Genomic DNA, 7421 nt, shown 5'->3' with positions numbered 1-7421 from the left:
AAATTGGTTTAGAAACAATATTCACTCAGAAATTGCTAGTAAATTTCACAAGCACTTACAAAAAATGGCAAGTATCACATTGAATTAAACATAAAATTTGGAAAAACGTAAAAAGTACTCCAGTAATCTTGAGTTTTTTTTTATTTACAACTTTTATTTACAACTTTTACAACAGTGTAGCTGAAATAAATAAGTTTAAGCTTAAGTCTTAAAATAACAAAATCTTGAAATTAAAATAATGAAAAGCTATATTAAAACTAAAAGAAAAAAAATGCCAAAAAGCATAAAACAAAATTACTAAAATTAAAATTGCAAATGTCAAAATAAAATCTTTCACTGTAGTGACCAAAGGACTTAATTTGTATATTTATTTATGATCTTTTCAGTATTTTCAGATAATCACAATCACTGTATAAGAATCAGAATAAGAAAGAGCTTTATTGCCAAGTATGTTTACACACACAAGTCTGTCTTTAGCTGTTCCAGGTTCAGGTCTGTCTCCAGGTTTTATAGCAGGGATTGTTTTTGCTGCTCTGCTTGTGGCTGCAGTTGTAGCTTCTGTTGTGATTCACTATCGCCACAAGATCTCTGAACTAGAAAAACAAGTGGGTGAGTATTACAGCTGATACAGCAAGATAAACAATTAAACAAGGAGTATATGATTTGTACACATGCATGTTTTCATGTGGCTCTAAACTTGTTCGTAAATTTTTATTTTTTAAATCAAAATTCCTGCATGAAAATGTTCATATGCCAAATTTACACACAAATATTTGCTTTATTGAACGACCCTGATTCTGAGTGCATACATTAACTTACCATACAAATAATGGCAGATTTCCTACATTGTCTCACTAAGTGTCATGAAATAGTTTGTATTTAAACGGATAGATCACCCAAAATTGAAAATTATCCCAGGACTTACTCACCTTCAAGCCATCCTAGGTGTATATGACTATCTTCTTTCAGAAGAACATAATTGGAGTTATATAAAAATATCCCGGCTCTTCCAAGCTTTATATTTTTTAATGTAACTCCAAATACGTTCGTCACTGTGGGTGCTTTCATACCTGTAGATCAATTGCTTTGTTCTGAAACAGGGATTACAATTATTACAATGCTGCTTTTTATTCCTGGTGCGGTTTGCTTTCACACGGCAAAGTTTCTAAACGGACCAAAATTGTTAATACAAGTCACGTGCGAGTAAACTGTCCTCTCATTGGTCAAAGTTCCACGGTTTACTTTCCAGAATTCCACTCATAACTGTCATCCGTCAAGATGGAACGACAGCAGCTTCGAGGGATTATTGTTGTTGTTTTTTTGTAACTGTCATTATATTAATTTATCATTTTGAACAGGAATCCCGGATTCGTCGGGAAAACATTTTTAAAATGCACCTAACAGTTACTACGAAGAAGAGCAATAAGACGGCATTATAAAATGAAAAGGCGTGCTTTGATTTTGAATGGCCAAAATGAATGACAATCTCGGACCGATTGTTTTGGCGCGGATCCGAGCGCGATTGCCGTGTTCACATATGCCCAAATGAACCGAGCTAAGGGGTGAAACGCGCCAGGTTCCGAAACAACGGGCCAGGTGTGAAAGCACCCATATACACATATGTAGCATCTGCATAGGATCACTGATGATCATGCGCACACATAAAGACATTTTCTTTATTTAGGGCATAATTAAGCTGTTACAAAATGTAAATGGCCATTCCACCAAATATGGGTGTGACTGGGGGACCATCAGAAGACCCCTACCCGTCTTCTCCTTTAGACACACGCCTTCTGACCTTCATGGCACTTTACTCACTAATTAACTTTGTTTGAATTCCCCGCGGAACAACTCCTTCCCGGAAGACTTGCAAGGAACAACTCCAGCATGCTACGCTTGAACTTCCCTGATTTTTCAGACTCTCATTCCGCATCAAAGTCAATGCAAGTGAGAAAGCTATCCTTCTTGGCCAGGAGAATAATCTTTCTTTGAATTGATTGACAAGATTGTACTATCAGTTCAGTGGATGAACAGATCATTCGGTTTTAAAGTTAATTCTGCTACAGTTAATCCTAAAGGTATATAAATATTAATAATTATGAGTTATGAATAATTATTAATATTTTCTCCTATGAGCTAATTTGCTACACCTAAGATGGCTTGAGGGCGAGTAAATCATGGGATATTTTTCATTTTTCATTTCCCTTTAAATAATTTCATAACATTACTTCTGCAATTGCAGATTTTGTATAAATACATGCTGCCTGCAGCTTTCAAGCCAACTTTATCATATTTGATACACACATTTTTAAGGACAACAGTTAAACAGTATAAATGCACCTTATGTCACAAAGTGAAAATGATGTATAATCTCTTTGTAAAGTTTAGCTTGATCTCATGAACACATTTCACTGCAGAACCAATTGAAGAGGAGAAAGTGTCAATGGCAGATGGAGATTCTGTCACTCTGAAGACTAAAACTGTCCTAAAGGAAGATGATAAGGTACAGTGGTGGTATCACGATGACAACGATCTCATTGCTGAAATCAATGGAGAGACCAAAGGGATATTTGATGGTTTTGATGAAAGATTCAGAAGCAAACTGGTGCTGAATGATAAGACTGGAGATCTCACCATCAATAACACCATGAGTAATCACTCTGGACTCTATATACTAGAAATAAGCAGCGAAACCAGAAGAATCAACAAGAGATTCATTGTTACTGTCAAAAGTGAGTAGATCAATGATACTGCACTGTGTGAACAGATTAGATCATCTCAATTTAAGACAAAGTGCAATGAAATTTGAATTACTTTTGAAAAATTTTATCATCAGGCGTCCAAGCAAAAACACAACAATTAAAAAATACAACTCTGCAGCTGTATGATTAATGAGTTTGAAAATTGGTATGCATCTTCTTTGGTGGATGAGATCTTAACATATCCTCTACTATGAATTAGATACTTTAAAAAAACATGTCTGCCAGAAGATTTTCAGTGGCTAATAACATCAAATCTGGATGGCCTGCCAATACAAAAATAGATATATTTGTACATTGTGTGAAAATGAATGTGTTCCGAATTTTGAATTGAAGATTGAAAATCGGCCTCAAGGTGGTGCTATAATAAGCAACCGTGTGTGACGAATCAAAATTCTTGTTTCTTCTGAATCCTTGCTTTAAGCCTGAACAATATTAAATAATTTTTTTATGATTATCTAAAAACTTCATCCTACACTCTAAAAAATGCTGGGTTGTTTCAACCCAAACTTCATCCTACACTCTAAAAAATGCTGGGTTTTTTCAACCCAACTTTGGGTCAAATATGGACTAACCCAACTTTTGGGTTAAAAATTTAATGTAAAAATGTAACCCAACAGTTGGGTTAGTCCATATTTGACCCAAAGTTGGGTTAAAACAACCCAGCATTTTTTAGAGTGTACATTCTAATTTGTATAAATAACTATTTTTCGAACTCCTTCTAGGTTGTTTGTCAGACCTTCACCAAACTTTGCACACATCAGCTCTAGACCATGCTTGCAAAACCTTTAAGAGATAAACGTTTAGCCACAGAATGAGGATTGTTTTAAACCTAGTCTTTTTCTATCGGTTTCCATCCATTTGAATGGAAATAAATGCATTCATCTAGTTCATTTGTATAACTATAGTTTTCTTATAGTAGGCCTTTTTTTTATCAGTTGTGTACATATAATTCTGTGAAATGATTATAGGTAATTTAATGTTCATTTAAATTTAATATAACCCAATAAAACACATTTTTCAGTTTGTCTAACAATATTACATACAGTATATTGCTGTCCATTTAAAAATGGATATAAAATTGTATTTGTCCTTTTCAAGATAACATATATTACAAAATTTCTATAAAGACACTCATTTACTGTTGTGGTATAATAAACCAAACTGCAAGCATAACGTTAGAAGGCAACTCATATTATAGAAATAGATTATAAAAATGAAAGGGGCCTTGAGATAAATGCTTCAGATAAATAAGGTTATGTGTAGCAAATTATATATTTGCATTTATTTGAAATTGTCCTGTGACATCCAATGACATGATTTATATACATTTAAATGTTAAATATAAGTCCACACATATACCACATATATTATGATCGCATTCCTTACAACAGTAAACATTTTTATACAGGTTTATTTTAACATCTCTTTTAATCCAACATTAAGAGGAGGTGATTTTCTTTGAACATCAGTGAAGATTCAAGATAAATATCCATTGCGTCAAATAGGCTACTACAGCATAATCTACTTCTATTATATTTTTATATATCTTCCTTGACAGGATGAGATTGTCAAAGATAAGACTAACAAAACAAAATGAAAATGAAGTCATCTACGAATATGCCAAACTGAGTTAGAATTTTATCTAAATGCAAACTAAACTAATTAGCATTTTTCTCTCCTGTATTTCTGTTTCTGTGTGTTTTGGCATGTAGTGATGGAAGTGTCAGTGGCGAAGGGAGGTTCTGTCACTCTAAAGACTGATACTAAAATACAGAGAGCTGATGAGATAGTGTGGACGTTTGGAGCTGAAAACTGTCTTGTTATTAAAGCGGATTCAGTAACGACTATTGGTCAGAGATTCACAGGCAGACTGGAGCTGTACAAGAAGACTGGAACTCTGATCATCAGAAAAATCGAAACCGCAGACTCCGGACATTTTAAACTACAGATCATCAACAGTGAAAAGACTATATTCAGGAGATTCAAGGTGACTGTCACTGGTGAGTAGAACAATATTGATTTCAACAGCTAAATATTTATTTACACAATACACTCTTAAAAATAAAGGTTCTCTATGGGCATTGATGGTTCCCTGAAGAACAGTTAACATCCATGGAACCTTTCTATTGGACAAAAGGTTCTTTATAGGTTAAAACGGTTCCATGAAATGTCACACTAGAGCAATATAACAAAATTAATCTCAACAGGAACAGTTTGTGTTCAGTTTGTCAATCAATAAAAAGACAAAACACCATAGAAGTATTATAGTTAAATAGTGCTTTTTGTGAGGAACAGACTAAAATCTTCCCTTCTAAAAATATTCCCCTCCATCTACTACATCTTCTCAAGCCAACACTAAAATGATAGTCTCAGTCATTTTTGTAAATAATAGACCAATATATCATATTGTAAAAATATGTTCTGGCGCTCACTGAGACTTGATTTTTGTCTTTGACTTTCTGTAATTTTCAGTATAATTAGGAGCTCTCATCTTCTTTGTGATTGTGTAGCTGTAACATTATCCATATGTAGATGTACATGCAAAATTGTTTCTTTTTCTCTTTTCAGTTTCTGTGATTGTCTGTATTTTCTTTCAGAATCCACAGTAAAACAAGTGAATGAATCAGCGACTGTAAATATGCCGCTGTTGAACCAAGAGGATGTGGATGGAGTTAATGGGTGATAAGTCGCGCCCACCAATATTAATCACTGTGACATCATCAGCATTTGAGCTCAACAACATTTTTCAGATTTTATGAAAGGGAAAAATGAACCAGTGTGTTGTTGAGCCGTTAAACTCAGCAACATGTACAACTTTTTTAGATGGCAGGGAAATGCGCATGAAACTCTTTCATAATTAACTAAACAACTGGATACACATCTCAATTTAGTTTCTTAAAGGGGACATAACACAAACAGTTTCGGCCAATCTCATGTTAATCTTGAGTACCTATATAGTAGTATTGCATCCTTCATATCTCTTTCAAAGTTTTTATTTTTATCAGATTAAAAATAAAAAATACAAAGAAAGATACAGCTTTATGCTTCTCTCCAAAAACAGCTGAGCTCCTGGAGGCGTGCCATGGGCAGAGCTAAAGGGTCACGAGAGCGTTTGTGTTTTTTACATACTCACGCGCCGATTGCCAACAAAACACAGAAATTTGATGCAGTTTTACTTACCGCCTGAGATTCCGACTCATGACCGGGATCTTTTATCGCTGGGACCACTCTATCTTTCAGTATCAAACGATCTGCAAATTCAGCGAACTTTCTGAAACTTATCCGATCCTGGAAAGAGTGTATTTGGCACAGAAATACTCCGTCATACGTCCAACTTGTTTTTTGAAACTTTGGCCATGTTTAGCATGAGAATCCAACTCTTTAACAATGTAAATAACTCAGAATGCATGAAAAAGCATTAGACCCCCCCCTAACATAATACTATAGTTTGACACTGAAGACAGAAATATGTTAAACTGAGATACTCCTACAGACACTTAATTTTTTTCTTAATGTAAATAATTTTTTTTCCCACTATTAAGAACCTTTCATTGATGTCTATGGAAATTAAATGTTCTTCAATAAATGACAGTAAAGAACAAATTTAAAAAACATGATTTATGTAGGGTTGCCTTCTTTTTAATCAATGTATTTATTCAAATCTCTTCACATATGATATGGGGGGAAATTGTATGTATATACACATACTGTTACTGTTTTATGTATTTTGTAGTGTGCTTTGTTGACTTCATTTAAGATGAGAAAATATGAAAGAATATCTAGGTTTATCATGAAGCAGTGATTTTTCATTGCATGTATTTTTGTATAATAACCCGATAGAAATACATTTAATATCCCAGTTATTAACTTTCTATGTGCAATGTTTGATGATAATCACAAAAAGAGCTGTAATTCCAATCAAATAAATATATTTTTTAAATAGCAACTATGTTTCTCTATTGTTAAATTTAATTTTTATGTTAAAAATTGTAGCAAAATTTACAGTGTACTGCCTCTTCTTCTGTAGCATTTAAGTCCAAATTTAGAGAAAAGAAGGTGTGGTGATATAGTATGAGGATTTCAATGCACACAATATAACATGGGGATGCTAAAACAGATCAAAATGGCACAGTATGGAAGAATATACAGAGGACAATTTTTTTTGTATGCTTAAACGATGGGGTGGAACAGGGTTTAGTGTAAGTGATCAAATGAAGTTGTGTAGATCTAACAATAGTTTCAGCAACAATAGCTGTAAAATGTCAATGGGAAATGATCAATCAACAGTTGGGAGCGATCATTATCCAATAATCTGCATGGTAGGATTAGAAGTGCAAAGTTTTAGGATTACGTAATCCCTGTTATTTTACAAGGCAACAAGACGCTGTGTCATGGTGTCTAAACACAGACCACAGGTATAGCCTCGGCTCAGAGCAGGTGTCGTGCCGAAAATGTATCGTCTGTCGAAAACTTGCCGTCCGCAGGAGCGCGAGCACCAAGTTAAAGCTGTATCGCCCCAGTTTCTACACGTATATCGCTGATTTTATCACCTTTAAATGGCCAATACAACCCATAAAATACTGTTTTACACTTGCCAAAAAGTGTTTACTGACTCTACTTATTGAGTGAACTGTTCTTTCTGCCTCAAAATGACTTGAT

General features: G+C 34.1%; 1 pseudogene; it reads left to right on the top strand.

The window, feature by feature from the left end:
- LOC107720997 (uncharacterized) overlaps positions 1-5682 on the top strand; it is a 9049-nt pseudogene extending 3367 nt beyond the window's left edge.
- The last annotated feature ends 1739 nt before the right edge of the window (positions 5683-7421 follow it).

This window comes from Sinocyclocheilus rhinocerous, unplaced genomic scaffold, assembly GCF_001515625.1.
Source record: "Sinocyclocheilus rhinocerous isolate Xijiao unplaced genomic scaffold, SAMN03320098_v1.1 scaffold1623, whole genome shotgun sequence".
In the NCBI taxonomy this organism is placed as follows: domain Eukaryota; kingdom Metazoa; phylum Chordata; class Actinopteri; order Cypriniformes; family Cyprinidae; genus Sinocyclocheilus; species Sinocyclocheilus rhinocerous.
This window is presented reverse-complemented; position numbering and strand designations above follow the sequence as displayed.